Source organism: Prosopis cineraria, unplaced genomic scaffold, assembly GCF_029017545.1.
Source record: "Prosopis cineraria cultivar Desert tree isolate PC_DT_omini unplaced genomic scaffold, ASM2901754v1 PC5, whole genome shotgun sequence".
NCBI classification, from domain to species: Eukaryota; Viridiplantae; Streptophyta; class Magnoliopsida; order Fabales; family Fabaceae; genus Prosopis; species Prosopis cineraria.
The window spans coordinates 22476207-22493645 of record NW_026555336.1 but is presented as its reverse complement, the minus strand read 5'-3'; the positions used below and the strand labels follow the sequence as shown (position 1 = coordinate 22493645).

The following is a 17439-nucleotide window of genomic DNA, read 5'->3' as shown; positions in this document are numbered from 1 at the left end:
TAAATTAATTTTCTCTTTCAATTAATATTATTTTAAATTAGTTTTATAGCAAGTGGAGGATGATGGCTTAATAGAACTTATGTTAGTAACCTTCTTAAAGATTTAAAGTTTGAATTTTACTAAAAAAACTTGATTTCATTTTTAATTATAGGAAAATTTTGTCTCATTTCTTGTAATATTTTCTTGTGCCATTTCTTGTAATTTTCCTCATGGGTTTTTTATTCAAATTCCACTTCTTCTTTGTCGGTCAGACTCGCGAAATCGAGCATTTATTCATCTCATTTCCTTCTTCTCTTCACTGACACAGACCCTCTAATTCTTCACCACCATTGCACTCTTCTAATTCTTCATCATCGGCCCACTCCTCTAGTCTTTCTCGTCAATTTTAGTTGCCTACTGTCAATTTGCCTCTATCCTCACTGTTGCGTCTTTGCTATTGGGAGAGTTAAGGTCATTGTTCTCGGCTCCTATTTGTTCTAGGTCAGTAGTGTGTGTACGTTCAGCTTCCATTTTTCTTCCTCCTTAGTTGCTAGACATTGTGCGCTTGTGTATGGTGAGCTCAAGTCATTTTTTTTCTTTTTCAAGTTGTTGATTTTCTACTCCTTCTCCTTCTGGTTTAAACAGCAGGAACGAAACTTTCCTCCTCTCCTTTAGTGTCATCCGTGGGCTGATGAGTGGATGTTGTCACTATATTTTAGTTTGTGGTAACTCGCTGGTCCTTTCTTCTTCCTCTCCTGGCCGAATGATGCGTCTTTGCTCCTTATTATTGTTGTCATGACTTTGAGAAAATTGAGGTGGTGTATGGTTTATGTTGGGTGTTACTTTATCTCCTTGTTGAGCTGAATCTTGGGTTTAGAATTAAATATTTGAAGTTGTTGGAAGGAAGCTTGAATTTTGGCTTTATAATTTAGTTAATGATCAAGAATGCCCCCATGATGTTTGTAAGGATATTTAAGAGAAGATTTTAGTGAGTGAATATTGTTAAGTATTCATGTTTATCTTGGAGGAGCATGTATAAATGTACTACTTATTGGAAACCTTAAGATTTTTGGTGGTTGATTTTAGTCTCTTGCCAAACATAACTTAAATGGCTGATTGGGATTTTATTTAAGATGCTTTGTATTCTCAATGATGCTTAACTAGTGTGTGGAAGTTTGATATAAGAATTAAATGATGATAATAAGTTGGAATGCATGGGAATGGGTTATGTTGTGAGCAAATGAGAATGCTTTAAAGATGTTTATTTAAATGTTTAAGAGAAGGGTAAGGTTGGTTAATTGGTATGGTTAAATTTGGATTTATTGATATGAAATGAGAAGTTTATATTTTGGGTTGAAAGTTTGTATTATTGATGAGAAATATTTAAGAATTATATGTGAACATAATAGTATAGTAGTTAGTTTTAAATTAAAGTGCTCGTTCTTGGATTTGACTTGGAAACTACTTGATAAATGATTGTAGGATTATGATTTATTTATCAAAAATTATGGGCATCATTAGAATTAAAGTGAAAGTTAAGAGAAGCAAGCTTTAGAATTCTTGAAAATTTCTCAAGTGTGTGAGTGCGGTCTTATTAAATTTTCTTAAAATGTTTTTATTTAATACTTTATTTAAAGTCTTTGCTACTGTTCCTTTTTATAATTTATGTAGTCTACTCTACTTATCTTGTTTTATTCAATTGCTTTGTTATTAAAATTATTCTATTTTATCAAGAAGTTTTGCTATTGAATTTAATATGCAATAAATTGATTATTTATTCAAAATAATCCTATTGTTTAGATTTTATATTTGATTTTGAAATCAATTTTTAAAATGATCATGGAAAAAAATGTTGAAAAAGAAGGTTGACAGTTGAATCTTCCATTATGAAAAGAATGATTTTTAAAGTGGTTGTTTAAATCCATGCATGCTTGATTTTGATTAAGGGGACTGAGTTCAAAACATTGGATGCTAACGACAATTTTTTTAGCCCTTGGCGTGCTATGATACACCTAACTAGTAGAGTATTTGTAAGAGGTGCTAGCCCCATACGCAGGCCAATACACGTAGAATGGAGAGATGGATATTTGTGAGCATCGTACTCACGTTTGTTTTGTGGGCTTCGTGCCTGCACTTGTTTCGTGGTTGCTAACTACGCTTGACTATTTCATAGCTTTAAGCCACGCTTGTGGGTGACTTACCCTCATAGACTATGTGTCCACGCTTGTTGGTTATTTACCCTCATGGACTATATATCCACACTTGTTAATCATTCTAACTAAGTCCTGTTAAAGAAGGAATTTTGAAATTGGTTTTCTTTAAATTTGATCTTTGAAATCAATTTGCTATTTTTACTATATATAAATTTTATATTGAATGATATATCCCAAAAAGTTTGAGTATGTGTAGAAATTTCTAAAAAAAAAATAGGAGGAAATGAAATTTGAACTTTTAATAAGTTCTATTTTGATTTATATGTTCATGAGTTATGCATTTACCTAGTTATTGATTCATTGATATACTTTTAATTGTTTCCTTCAACTATAAATTGGGGCATTACTCACTGAATTCTTTAGTCTCAAATATTATAGTTGACCCTGCACCTCCGACTGAACATAAGGGGCTATATTGCTTTTTGGAACTATGGAAGCGTACGGTAGTTACTTTGGATGTAAATATATTTTGTATTAGGAACATTTTAGTTTAGCACTCCACATATACTATAGTTAGGTCCTAGTTTTATTTTGTTAATATATAATCTGTTGGTGTGGGGCTAGTCTCCTTTACTGGATTGACTGACAGGTTTTGCTATTATGGAAATTTCGAGAGGTCTAAATTATAAGGGAAACTCTGTCAAAATTTCTATAAGATATTTAAGATTTTACAAACTTCATATTATATACATAAATTAAATATCAATATTGTAGCTTAATCTTTTGTTAGTCAAGGCTTATGAAATATGAGTTTATGCCAGTCATGCTCTTAGTACTGGGGTGTGACACTTTCTAACAAAAAGAGATGTGGATTATTAATAATCCACATCTCTTATTGTTAGAAATAATAATCCACATCTCTTTTTGTTAGAAAGGGACGTCGCTTATGAATCCATGTCTCTTATGTCTCTTTTTGTTAAAAAGGACGTGGATTATTAGGGACATGGATTATGAATAATCCACATCCTTTTTTTACAAAAGGGACGTGGTTTTTGTTATCCACGTCCCTTTCAAAAGTGATGTAGATTTATCAATTTTCTATGTTACCTTGATCTGTGTCCAATACTATAAAGATGTAAATAGCCCTAAAAAAGAGACGTTAAAAGCCTTTTTTGTATTAGTGCTCATACATTACTCACACATCTGCATACATATAATTTTTCTATTATGCTACTCTATCAGTTCATAAATCACAATGCACATAGTTATATAACATACCTATAAACAATTTCATAAACGAATAAGTAAAAGGCTTACTTCAGTTATCTTTAACTTTTACTACTAAGGGTTACCAATCGTATCTAATTCTCGAGAATGTAAATTCCCATGAGCAATGCCATAGGTGCTCAATCTATAAAATGTAGTGTCCCTTAGTCAATTCTTAACACTTAACATAGATATTGATTTGGCTAAATCGAATCCTTTAACATACAAAATAGTTTAATTAGAACCGTTTGAATTCATTTATCCACTATCTATAGTCATTGGCCCTATAGGCCATTCAGATAACCATAACAACCTCCTAACACATTTATTCACCTAATTTTGCCATTTTAACCTAACTTTTAGGCTATTTTATGCTTAAACTCACACAGTTCAACCATTTAACTTTAGACTAATCACAAACTATTAGTTTCATATTCGATAGCCCTTTTTAGACACTTTTTTCAGATTACAACTCCTTAAAACTCTCTGATTTGATTTCTCAACTAATTAGCTTCAATGAAAATCAGGTAGAAATGAAGTGTAAGGCTGCGCAATACTTATCCGATAAGTCACTAACCAAAGCAGACTCCCGAGCTCCTGCAAATCAATGCCCTACCAAAGCCAAGTCTCTTCTCCTCTATAGATACATTTTCCTAACTCCTCACTTCTATTTTCACAAGCTAATCACGTCATTTTTAAGCAATTTTTGTGTAATGTGCTACAGCACATGTAGTTTCCACCACAACGTCTGACACTATGAGTTCAATCTTACTTATTATCATGTGTTATGCCCCTAATTGCCATTCTACCATCCGATCATATCACCACATCAATCAACCAATATCCCTCATTAGTCGAACATCTAAACCATAATCAACCCTCTAATTACTAATTTACCCCTAATTAGCAACTAACTTTCCTAGATTGAAATTCAAGATGTTACAATTCTCCCTTCTTTTAAAGGAATTTTGTCCCCAAAATTCAAACACAAATATAAACTCACATCATGGAAACGAATAAAGGTACTATTTCCTTATGCTCTCCTTTGTCTCCCATGTCGTGTCACCAAGAGCAATTCCTCACCAAAACACTTTAACTAGGTGAATAGTCTAGTTACACAATTGCTTCTACTTGACATCCACTATCCAATCTAGTTCGGTCTGGTAAGTGAGATTCTCTTGGTGTTCTATTTCTTTTGGCTCAATCACTTGTGATGAATCCAGTTGATACTTCTTCAATTGTGATACAAGAAACACGTCATGTATCTTGGATAATGACAGAGGTAAAGTGATCCTATAGGCTATAATACCTACTTTACTCAGAATTTGATACCAATACCATATATCGAGGTAATAACTTTTTAGCTCATATGGACCTACCAATACTAATTAATGGGGAAACTTAGAGAAACACATGATCTCCCACTTTAAATTCTAATGGTCGATGCCACCTTTCAGCATAACTATTTTTATGGCTCTGGGCAGTAAGAAGCTTCTGCTTGATAACTTTGATCTTCTCTGTAGTCTAATCCACAATATCTGGACCAATCACGTGCCTCTCACTCAATTCAACCCAATATAAGGGTGATCTACACTTCCTCTCATACAATGCATCATATGGTGCCATTTGAATAATTGAGTGAAAGTTATTGTTATAGGCAAACTCAGTTAAAGGTAAATGGCTATCCCAACTACCTTTCCATTCAAGAGCACATGATCGAAGCAAGTCCTCTAAAGTTTGTATCATGTGCTCAGTTTGCCCATCAGTTTGTGGATAATAAGAGGCACTAACCTCAACTCATTACCCATAGCCCTCTATAGTGCTCCCAAAACCTTAAAGTAAATTGAGGATCTCGATCTGACACTAGTCCTTAGGTACACCACACAGTCTTACCACCTTCTTCATGTATACCTTTGCATAGCTTTCTACATCATAAGTAGTCTTAACTAGAAAGAACTACATTGATTTTGACAACTAATCCATAATAACCCAGACAGAGTCATATTTTTCCTGAGTCCTCAGTAGACCAGACATGAAGTCCATTGAAATGCTATCCCACCTCCACTAGGGAATCTCTATGGGTTAAAGAGTCCCAGTCAGTCTCTGATGCTCAATCTTCACTTTCTGACATGTAAGACACTGGCTCATAAACTTAGTAACATCCCTCTTCATACCTTGCCACTACCAATTCTTCTTCATATCATGATACATCTTGGTCACACCAGGATGCACTGTATATTTGCTCCGGTGAGCTTCTTCCAGTAGTTTCCTCCTTATCCCCTCATCCGCAGGTAGACAACTTCTGTCCTTGTATAGGATGAACTCATCATCATTGAACTAGAACAAGGTAGTATGACCCTCTTCAACATCCTCTTGAATGCTTGACAAAAACTTGTCTTTCAACTAAGCTTCTTGAACCTTTTTCTAAAATTCATTGGAAATCATCATTGAATGAATCACATTGCTTCGAGCTATACCTCTAACAATGACAACAATAACTGATATTCCTGAACCATTAGCCTAGCTTCATATAGCGATTTCTGACTCAAAGCATCTGCTACTACATTAGCTTTCCCTTGATGGTACTTAAACTCAATTGTAATCTTTCAAGAATTCCATCCATTGCCTCTACCTCATATTTAGCTCTTTTTGATCCACAAGATATTTCAAGCTCTTGTGATCACTGTGTACATTAAACTTTACTCCATAGGGATAATGTCGCCAAATCTTAATTGTAAAAACCATAGCTACTAACTCTAGGTCATGTGTCAGATAATTCTCCTCATGAGGTCATAACTACCTAGACACATATGCCACTACTTGGTCTTCTTATATCAATGTGCATCCCAGACCTTTCAAAGAAGCATCCGTATAAACCTCATAAGGTAACCGTGGATCGAGAACAATCAACATTGGTGCTAAGGTTAACTTCTCCTTAAGCTTCACAAAAGCGGTTTTACACTTATCATCCCAAATGAAAGGCTGATCTTTCCTTGTTAACCTTATCAAAGGAATAATAATTTATGAAAATCCCTAAATGAATCTTCAATAATAGCCTGCCAAATCAATAAAACTTCCCACCTCAGTTACAGAATCTGGTCGTTCCCATTGCAACACCACGTCCACTTTGTGAGAATCCACTGAAATACCCTCAACTGATACCACAAACTTACCTCTCATAGCCAAAATTCACATTTACTTGACTTGGCATACAATTGGTTATCTCTCAAGATCCTTAGCATAGTCCTTAGATGTCTCACATGTTCTTCCTCATCCTTAGAATATATCAATATGTTATCTAGAAACACAACAACAAACTAATCTAAGAAAGGATGAAATATACAATTTATGTAGTCCATAAAAATTGAGGTATACCCGAACAGCATCACTAAGAACTCGAAGTGACCATATCAAGTATGAAATGCCATCTAAGGCACATCCTCTGCATTAACCCTTAATTGATGGTACCAAGATCATAGGTTAATCTCAAAAAACATTAAAGATCTTAGTAGTTGATCTAGCAAATCATCTATCCTTAGGATTAGGTACTTGCTCTTTCTTGTCACCTTATTTAGTTGTCTATAATTGATACATAATCACAAGCTACCATCCTTCTTCTTAACAAACAGAATTGGCAAACCCCATGGCAATACATTAGGGCATATGAAGCCTTTCTTTAACAATTCCTCAAGCTACTTCTTGAGTTCCACCAATTTTGAAGGAACCATTCAATATGGTACTTTTAAAATAAGCTCAATACCATGCTCTAAATTGATGGAGAATTCTACTTCTCACTTCGGTGGCAAACCTGATTCCTCATATGCAAATACCTTAGGAAACTCACTAACAACTCAGATTTCATCTATACTAACATTGTTGCTACCTTCCATTGCAAAGAAAACTACATAGGCCTGACATCCTTCAAAAACTAATCTTTCAGATTACACCACTAACAACAATCTTGACTGATTGGTAGATGCTGTAGAAGTCCCGATAGGTATTATATGAATTGGTAGTAATACCATTTTTCTGGCATAATCTAAGGTAGCATTATTCCCTACTAACTAGTCTATCTAAATGAACACATCTAATCCTTGTATAAGAATTAGGATTAGATATATCATCGAAGTCCTGCCCTCAAAACACATATCCACCCTTTCAATAATCTAAAGGGCGTAGACACCTTAACTATATAAGGCAATTCATGCATAGGAAAATTTAGCTTCTTTATACAATCGTGCGACACCAATAAATGAGTGACTCCCTAGTCAAATAAAGCCTCAACTCTTTTCTCATGAATAAAAATTATATCTATGATCAAATTCAGTACTGTTTGAGCCTCCTTCTGGGAAACTGTGTACACTTGACTTGACAGCATTGCTTGTTGCTCATAAGCTCCCTCTCGACTCCTAGAGCAATCCTTCACAAAGTGACCTATATCACCATAAATATAGCATGCTTAGCACCTTTCAAGATGATTCTTTCTACAAATTGCACACACAGGTGAGCGTGCAGTGCTCACATGAGATGTAGGGACTGTAATGATCTGACTCAACTATTATAAAGCTCTAGAACCTTTAGCCCTATAAAATCTCTTGCCCTAGTCAATTGCTCCTCGTCATTGTGATCCTCTACTGAAAACCCTCTTACTTGAGGATCTAGAGCCACTAGTACTAGAATTGCTTCTCTTGGATATTCCTCCAGTCATGCCTAACGGAGAAGAAAATTGCCCATAGTTGTCTCTTCTCTTTTCAGAATCTGCTTCTCAATATCGTCTTACAGTTTTATAGAATTGGTTACACATCTCTTCATAAGTAGTGTAACATCCTGAATTTCTTAATCCCAGATTAGCTATTAATCAAGGGTAAAGTGGTAATTAGTGTGGGATTAGAGATTTGGATGATTACTTGATAGTTTGACTCATTGGAATATTAAATAAACAAATACGGGTAGAAGGATTGCGTTTTGGTTAAACCAAGTGTGCGTGGTGAGAATTATTCTCACTGTGCCACATATCACAGCTTGTGCTACATGCGCCGCGGTGTATGGACCAAAAAGTGACTTCTTAAGTTGTAAAATTTCATGAATTACAGAAGGGGAAAAGTTAAAACACATAAAAGGAGAAGAGAAAAAGGGATGGTGTGCTGGGGCAAGAGATTTCGGAGCCGTGGAAGGTGTTTTTGATCAGTAACTTAGTGGGTAAGCTACGTATAATCCCTACCTTCTATTCTAACTAAATTTCTTTAATATGAGTTATAGAGAAATTGAATCAGTGAAGTTTTAGGGGTTTGATTCTTGCCCAATAGTAATAAAAAGGTTCTCAAGAGTTAAATTAGAGCTTTACAATTGGTTTAAAACTGAACGGTAGATCTTTAAACTTGTAGGCTTGATTTGGCCCTAATTCAAAGAGATTTTAAGGTGAAAATCTTGCTTAACTAAATGAGACTGGTTGAGGTGATGTAAAGTGATAATCGAGTAGTAATGGACTTAGAACAGATAAATGAAAAAGAATAGACAGCTAAATATAGTCATAAGTAGTAAATATGTACTTTTAGTCAAATTAGACTAATTAACTAAATCATGCCAATTGTGTTTAGATTGGTATATGGACATATAACTTGAGAAAGGAAGCTTGTAATGAGCTGTTATGGTAGTTGAAATCTACGAGTAATATTTTTAGTGACAGAAGGGTGAGGTAATTAGAAAACTTTCTCTGTTTGGCTATTTATTATAATTGTATGTGAGTATGCTATCTATTATATGAAATTATTTTTAAATTAAGCATGTTTTATAGAATTGCATGAATATTGCATGAAAATGGCTTTTGATCAAATAAATGAGTAAGAACATGTGATTTCACACTTTACATAAATATATGTTATGTATTGAGGATATATGTACGAATGAGGAAACTATGAATGGTTCAGAAAGCATGATCATAAGGGTGAGAGTTCACCCGTGTGGAGCGTGGTGATAAGACCATATAGCATATTCACCTTAGTGCCGATAGGGTTCTGTGTTAGAGAATTATACCTCCTTAGTGCCTTTCGAGGTGCGGTGTTAGAGATGATCTTTTCAATACCTATTGAGGTGTGATGTTGGAGATTTGAACTCCTTAGTATTTGTGTGATATGGTATTGGAGTTAATAATAGTCTATTGTGTGTATTGGGAGAAACCATAGTCTGGAAGTGAGATACAACACCTTTGGCTGGGTGATTCTACCATTGAAGGTGAGCTCAAGGCTGATGGGAGTGCATATTCGTGTGGGCACTCGCATCACTTCGATCAAACGTCATATGTGAAAATGGTACACACTAGAAGTTCATTATTTTTGCTGTCAAATGACTGCAGAAAATTCAAATTGACACGCTGTAGCGCATGGCATCTTACACCATAATACATGACATAGAGAGTCAGGCGTGTGGCTTTGCACCAGATGCCACGACACATATACTATACATCGTAATATATGGCCCATTTTCCAATCTATTTTTGTAATTTGTGATGCATGCAATTGGTGCTATGAATACATGTGATTTGCTTCCACTATGTTTTACTCAAATGTATTATGATTTTACAAAATGAGTTTTGGCCTCAAGCTTTTCAAACAAATTTTTTAATTACGGATTATTATGATTAATGTAGTGATTGGGTTAACTTTCCCCAGTATCAAGCGAATATAGGTGAAGGATACAAGTAGTTTAACCCAGCAAGCCAATTTGCCTTCTATATTCTAAGCGCATCTTCTCAATTGATCTTTATGCTTTTCACTTATTATCATCCCTTTCATGGAAGTAAATCACAAACTTAGAAAGCTGGTTGAGCTTCTTCATAAATGACTCCTTATCTATATCACCCTGCTAAAATGTATATAATTTAGCTTCCTTTTCATCTCTAAATGCTACAGGGAAGTGGTAATCATAGAATCTCTCTTTGAATTGCTCCCAACTGAGCCAACTACACCCAAAAGGTCTCATTAAATGCCACCAATTACTAGTTAGTAAGCAAAATTATAAATAAGAGATAAAGCAGCATGTATTTCAATAAAAATAGTATAGTATGCATATAAAAGAATTCATTCCCATCATTCTCATCATGCCCACGCTAATGCATTCCTGATTCCAACTAGCAGAGTAATCTCTAAGCTCGAACTAGGACTTCCAATCACATAAAACAGAGCCCAGAATACCACTATTTAGACCAGGTATCATCTTCGTGTATGGGTGGTCTCTTAGGTCTGTCGTGGTGGAGTCAAGCTCTATACTTGAGATCTTTAGGACTTCCTAACCTTACATAAAGTAGAACCACAACCCCCTACCCTAGTCTAGGGTATACTTATGGATCATTCCATATTCTAGGTCCATCGTGGAGGAGTCAAGCTCTATGCTCAGGATCTTCAGAATCTCCTAAGTTTGTCTTGGTGGGGTCAAGCTCTATACTCAAGATCATCAAGACTTCCTAGACTTATATAGTGTAGGGTCGCAACCCCTACCCTCGTCTAGGGTATACTTACAAATATAATGCACATGTCTACATATATTCCTTCACATTCATCTCATACATTACTCACACACCTGCATAGAAATACTTTCACTATTTTGCTACTTTATCAGTTCATAAATCACAATGCACATAGTTATATAACATACTTATAAACAATTTCAAAAATGAACAAATAAAAGGCTTGCTCTAGTTACCTTTAACCCTTACTACTATGGGTTACCAATCACATCTAATTCCCAAGAATGTAGGTTCTTATGAGCAATGCCACAGGTGATCAATCTACACATTGTAGTGTCCCTCAATCAATTCTCAACACTTAACATAGGTATTGATTCGGATAAACTGAATCCCTTAACATACAAAATAATTTAATTAGAACCGTTTGAATTCATTTATCCACTATTTATAGTCATTGGCCCTATAAGCCATTCAAATGACCATAACAACCTCCTAATAAATTTATTCACCTAATTCAACATTTTAACCTAACTTTTAAGCTATTTTGAGCTTAAACTCACAAAGCTCAACCATTTAACTCCAGATTAGTCACAAAACCTAAATTTCATATTCAATAGCCCTTTTTAGACACTTCTTTTATATTACAACTCCTTAAAACTCTCTGATTTGATTTCTCAATCGATCAAATTCAATGAAAATGGGGTAGAAATGAAGTATATGACTGCACGATACTTACCCAACAAGTCACTAACCAAAACAAACTCCTGAGCTCCCATAAATTAATGCCTTACTAAAGCCAAGTCTGTTCTCCTCTTCAAATGCGTTTTCCCAACTACTCACTTCTATTTTCACAAGCTAATCACATCAGCTTTAAGCAATTTTTGTGTAATGCATCACGACGCATGCAGGTTCCGCCACGACATGTGACATAATGAGTTTAATCTCATTTACACTCACGCATTATGCCCTAGATTGTCGTTTTACCATCTGATCCTATCACCGCATCAATCAACCAATTTCCCTCATCAGTCTAACATCTAAACCATAATCAACCCATTAATTACTAATTTACCCCTTATTAGCAACTAGCTTTCCTAGACTGAAATTCAAGATGTTACAATTTTAACTTCTCTCTCTAGAATTACAAATTTGTATGACTCTTTAATCTTGTAATTTTAAGTGATGATTCATGTGATTGAGAGACATTTGTTGCAATTTTATGTTTATTTTCTCAAGCCATAATTTTGGCCTCTTCAAAACTAGTCCATAATCTTAGTTAGCTTGTTGAGTTTAACATGTTTTCTTGCTTGTCATAATCTTGCCAACTTGAATGCATGTGCATATCTTCATGAATCCTAATCTTGAGCATATTGATTCCATCATACATGTTTGACCTAATTAACTCATGTTTGTAACACTTTAGTTGGGCTTCTTGGTAGCTAGTTTTGGCACACTTTAAGAATAATCTTAGATTAGGGTTGGTCAAGAGATTAGCTAAGTCTTAATGAATTTAACTAAGTGACTAAAACTAAATGAAAGAGAGAGAAGACCAAACTATCTAAGTTGTAATCAAGCAAGGATAGGTGACAGATGCACATAAGAGTTTTTACTTTTAATAGGTTTACACACACCCATTCCATTCCCTTTAGAATTAGGTTTCATTGCTTAATTAGCTTTGAGTTTAAATCTATCCAAATCACCATTTAACTTGTAGCACACTTCAAACCAACTTGTCTAACTAAGCCTCCTCATAAAAGAATGACCTAGGTTCATACTACTACTACATTAGCATAACGTAGTACTATTTTGCTAGGGTAGCTACAACCTTAGTCAATAGTCATAAGAAGGAGAAGTGTAAGAAAGAAAGGCATGATGAGATGCTCAAGTATATGCATGGGCATGATGATAATTAGTACTATGAGGAGAGTTCACCTAAGATGCCAACATGTTTAATGAGGCCTAGGGAGAAGGAGCATGAAAGCTCCATTGATCTCACACTCAAGAAGTTCATGAGACTAAATCCTTCACACTTTGAGGGTTCAATGAAGGATAGGGCTAAGGAGAAATGGATTAACTAGCTAGAGACAATCTTCTCAATTTTGACCTATACACCTGAGCAATGAGTCCTTCTAGCTACTTTTATGTTAAAAGATGTGGCAAAATAATGGTGGGAGAATGTGAAGATAATTGATGGCTCTTTATTAATATAAAGGGAATTTAAGAGAAAATTCTTCACCCACTACTTCCCATCGACCATCCATGCTAAGAAGGAATATAAGTTTCACCATCTACAGCAAGGTAATATGAACGAGGAGGCAATATGGAAATGTTCTTTTATGTTTTATAAAATGTTGTAAGGTGGGTATGCACTAGAATCTTGAAATGCATGATTTAAATTGAGAAAAGTATATTATATCGCTAAGTTATAAGAAATTGAGAGATAAGAAGCTTGTTTTATATTCTGCATGATCGTGAATCATTGACATGAGCATAAATTGAGTTTGTTAATAGCTATTGTATGAATAGGAATTGAGTTTGTTAATAGCTAGTGTGTTTTGAGCTCAAATGGTTTTGAAAATATGAATTAAATTGGGATCCCATTTTCAAGAGTTTTCATTTCACTTGTTTCCTTATAGCCATGGTCAAGCCTCTCCTACCATGATAATGGTTAAATTGGGACATTAACATTAATTATCATGATAGTGTGGTTTAATTAGTGGGTTAATTGTGGAGAAATTACAATTGTAGATGTCTTGAGCATTGAATGATTTAAATGATTTTTTAAAATCTAAAGTGATGTTTAATATAAAAAGTTATGTTCCTTGCTCGTACTAAATTTACTATTTAATTTTTTCAATTAATAATTGATGATAATAAAAAATATATATCAATAGCTGGCAAAAAAAGTATATATCAACATGGCACTATCACAAAATCTTTATATCGACAAGATTAAATTATATCAAAGTAAAAACCATTTATGTCAAGAATTTCAATAATTTTAGTATTACAAAAAGAAGTAAATTTTTCAAGAAGAACATTCTAACAATAACAGATCTCCTAACTTTTTGAAAATATAAGTTATTTTGTGCTAGATATCAAGCACATAACATTGAAGATGTAACATCCTGAATTTCAATCTCAAGAACTAGTTGTTAATTAGGGGTAAATTAGTAATTAGTGGATTGATTGTGGTTTGGATGTTGAGTTGATATTTTGTGTTGTTTGGTTATTGTATTGATAAGATTGAAAAGTAGAGAGGCAATACAGGGCATAATATGAGAGCACAAGTGAGATTGAACTCACTGTGCCATATACCACGGCAGAAGCTACGTGCTCGTGGCACATCATCCAGGGATCACGTAAAGCTAACATGATCAGCTTGTGAAATCAGAAGGACAGGTGCTGGGAATACAGCTGGAGAGAAAAGGTTCCCATCTACTAGGGCAAGCCATATCTAGAGGTTTGGAGTCTGCTTTGATTAATAACTTGTTGGGTAAGTATCACGCAATCCCAAGCTTCATTTCTACCCTATTTTTGTTAAATTTCATCAGTTGAGAAATGAGTCATGAAGTTCTAAGGTTTTGTAATCTAAAAGAAAGGGTTAAAACAAGCTATCGAATATAGAACTAAGGTGATGGACCCCATGGCACGGGTGACATAGCATTAATGGCAACGAAGCCTGAGGATGGTAATCATGAGCATGGTGACATAGAAGGAGCCTAATACTTCCAATCCAACGTACCTAAAGACCCATTACAACATATTGGAGGTCCAATGACAAGAGCCCGAACCAAAGCCATGAAGCAAGCCTTGTTCAGTCTTGTGCAAGAAGTTCAAGAGCTTGGAGAGCATTGGGGCACTCCTCTCAAGCCCAAAGGAGAGCATCTATATGTGTATAATGTATTTAAGATCCAAACTCATGAAGAGTCAAGCCCAAGAGATGCAGACCTTAGCCCAATGCAAGGAAGACTACAAGTTGAGCCTCTTGCAAGCAAGGAGGCATGAAACCCTAGTAAAGAAGTCAAGGGTGGCGTGATTTTAAATCCTTTATGATCCCTTAATTGTCTCCTAAATTATTTCCTATTTTAATGGTCCTTTGATTTGATTTTTTATTTTGAGTCTAGTCAAAAGTTAGAATTAATTATAATATTAATTTCTAAATTTTGTAATCCTATAATTTTAGGATCACATCTCCTAAATTATGTGGCTGAATATTTTATCATTATTTTATATTATTTCTCCTTTTAGTATTAGGAAATTAGGGTTTTAATTTTAGGAAATATTTTTCTATGAGCCTATATAAATTAGGCATGCTCCCTATTGTAAACAACACAGAAGTTGAATGAAATTATTCATTTTAGAGTTTATAACTCTTGTGAGCCGTAGTGCTTTGTGGTGGTATCCCGTGTGAGAAATAGACGTGATCAAGAGTATGATCAAGTCTTGTGGTGTCTTCGAAGGTTGAGGTTCCTAGAGGCAGGTGCTCTAGAGGATCTTCTCCTTGATCATTATCCTATTGTTTACTTCATACCTTTCTTTATTTCCGTCATAAATTTCGTCTCTTTCTTTTTGTTCTTGTGTTTTTGTTGTTTCAGGGTTCTATCCCTAAACTAGCACGATTCTGCTTCCGCGTCCCTATTAGATTGGCATCAGAGCTTTGGTTGCTAGTTTTGGTTTAAATTCTTGTCCTTCCTTCTTCTTTTTCATCTTGAGCTATTTGTTTTTGTGATCATCTCTTATCTACCTCATCTACTTCTATCTTTTGGTTTTTCTCTTCTTCATCTTTGTGACTTTTTATCTTATGTGAGTTTTCATTTTATTATCCTTCTCAAAAAAAAAGAGAAAAAAAAATACCTAAAAATTCATGCAAAAAAAAGGAAAAAAAAAAGTGTTAGTGTGTTAAAAAAAAGAGAAAAAAAAATCTGAAAATTCAAAAAAAAAATTTACAAAAAAAATATATTGCTGTGAGTTATGACTGTAGAAAAAGGCTATTCTTGAACTCCAAGTCACCAAGAGGTTGCCTAAAGAGAAAAGTCAACTTGGGTGATAAAAAAGTCTTATACGTTGATCACTTTCTTATTTTTAATTTTTGATAGCACTTTTCAAATTCTCTACTCTCTTATTTCCTATTTGTGCTACTCTCTTATTTTATTTAGTTTTTTTATTTTTGTCTTTGAGTATTTGACTCTTTGTTGTCACGTGTAGTTTTTCCTTTAACAAGCTTAATTTTATTTGAAAATTTTGCTTTCCTATTTGTTTCAAAATTACAAAAAAAAAAATCCTCTTTTCACCTTGTGCTTGTTTTCTAGTTTCCTTAATTTAGAAGATATTCACTTGATTGTTCCTTAGTTTCTTGATTTTTGGGTTTCACCATTGGATTCTATCCACAAGCTTAGTGAGTGGTAAAAGGCAAGTGTGTTTTTCATCATTAAAAAAAAGCCATTACTTTTTTTTTGTAAAACATGAGTGACTTTATCTTGAAAGTAAACACGTGAGTTTGTGTGTGTGAGGACCTATTTTTATCTTATATGGTTTCTAGTGCTTCTGTGAACATGAGTAACAAGGATGAATCCCCTAGTATTGATATGAACTCTGTTTTAGAACTCATCAAAACACAGTTGTAGCAGTTTCGCTTGGAACTTGATCATAGGTTCCATAAAGAGGATAAAGATGAGCCGGAGACTTCCTCTTCTAAAGGAAAGAAGCATAAGATCCCCAGCGATGATGAGAAGTATGAAGAACCCCCTTCTCCTAAAGGAAAGAAATCCTCAAAGCGTGGTGTTGACTTACCGGACCAAAAAGTAAAGTATCCTTCATTCAAGGGTAGCAACAATCCAGAAAAATACCTTGATTGGGAAATGAAGATGGACCAAATCTTCATGACTCTTGATTTGTCTGAGTCAAGGAAGGTAAAAACTGCTTCTTTGAATTTCACTGACTATGCTGTTTATTGGTGGCAAGATTTACAATACAAAAGAAGCCAACTTGGGAAAAAGCCCATTAAAACGTGGGAAAGCTTAAAAGGTACTTGAGAAAGGCTTATGTCCCCAGCTACTACTATATAGAGCTGAATAGAAAATTGAGAATGTTTTCTCAAGGATCTATGACAGTGGAGGAGTATGTGCACGAGTTGAATATCTTGAAGTTTCGTGCAAACATTCAAGAAAATGAACGTGAAGCAATGTCAAGAATTATGGATGGCTTGAGGCCAGAGTTGAGAGATAAGCTTGACTTGTACACTTTTGTGGACAAGGAAGAGCTCATACACAAGGCTATAAAGTTGGAGCAGAGAAATAAGAACAAACGTTCCAAGTCCTCTTGGAAAGACTCCAAGACAACTTCCAAATGGAAGGATTCCAAAGCCAAAGATACATCCCAAGCCAAGGAAGAAATAAAGACCAAGTATGAGGGTAAAACTTCTAACCCTAAACCTTCTTCTTATTCATCTAACACTTCTCTTATTAAGTGTTTCAAATGTCATGGTGTGGGCCACATGGCGAGAGATTGTAGCAATAAAAGGGTTATGATCTTGAGAGATGATGGTGGCTATGATAGTGTGCATGAAAGTGATAAAGA

The 17439-nt window shown here is 34.7% G+C and overlaps 1 protein-coding gene across 1 annotated transcript in view; it reads right to left on the bottom strand.

Moving 5' to 3' along the window:
• LOC129311748 (receptor-like protein EIX2) overlaps positions 1–17439 on the bottom strand; it is a 48840-nt gene that overhangs the window by 9290 nt on the left and 22111 nt on the right. The window lies entirely within an intron of this gene.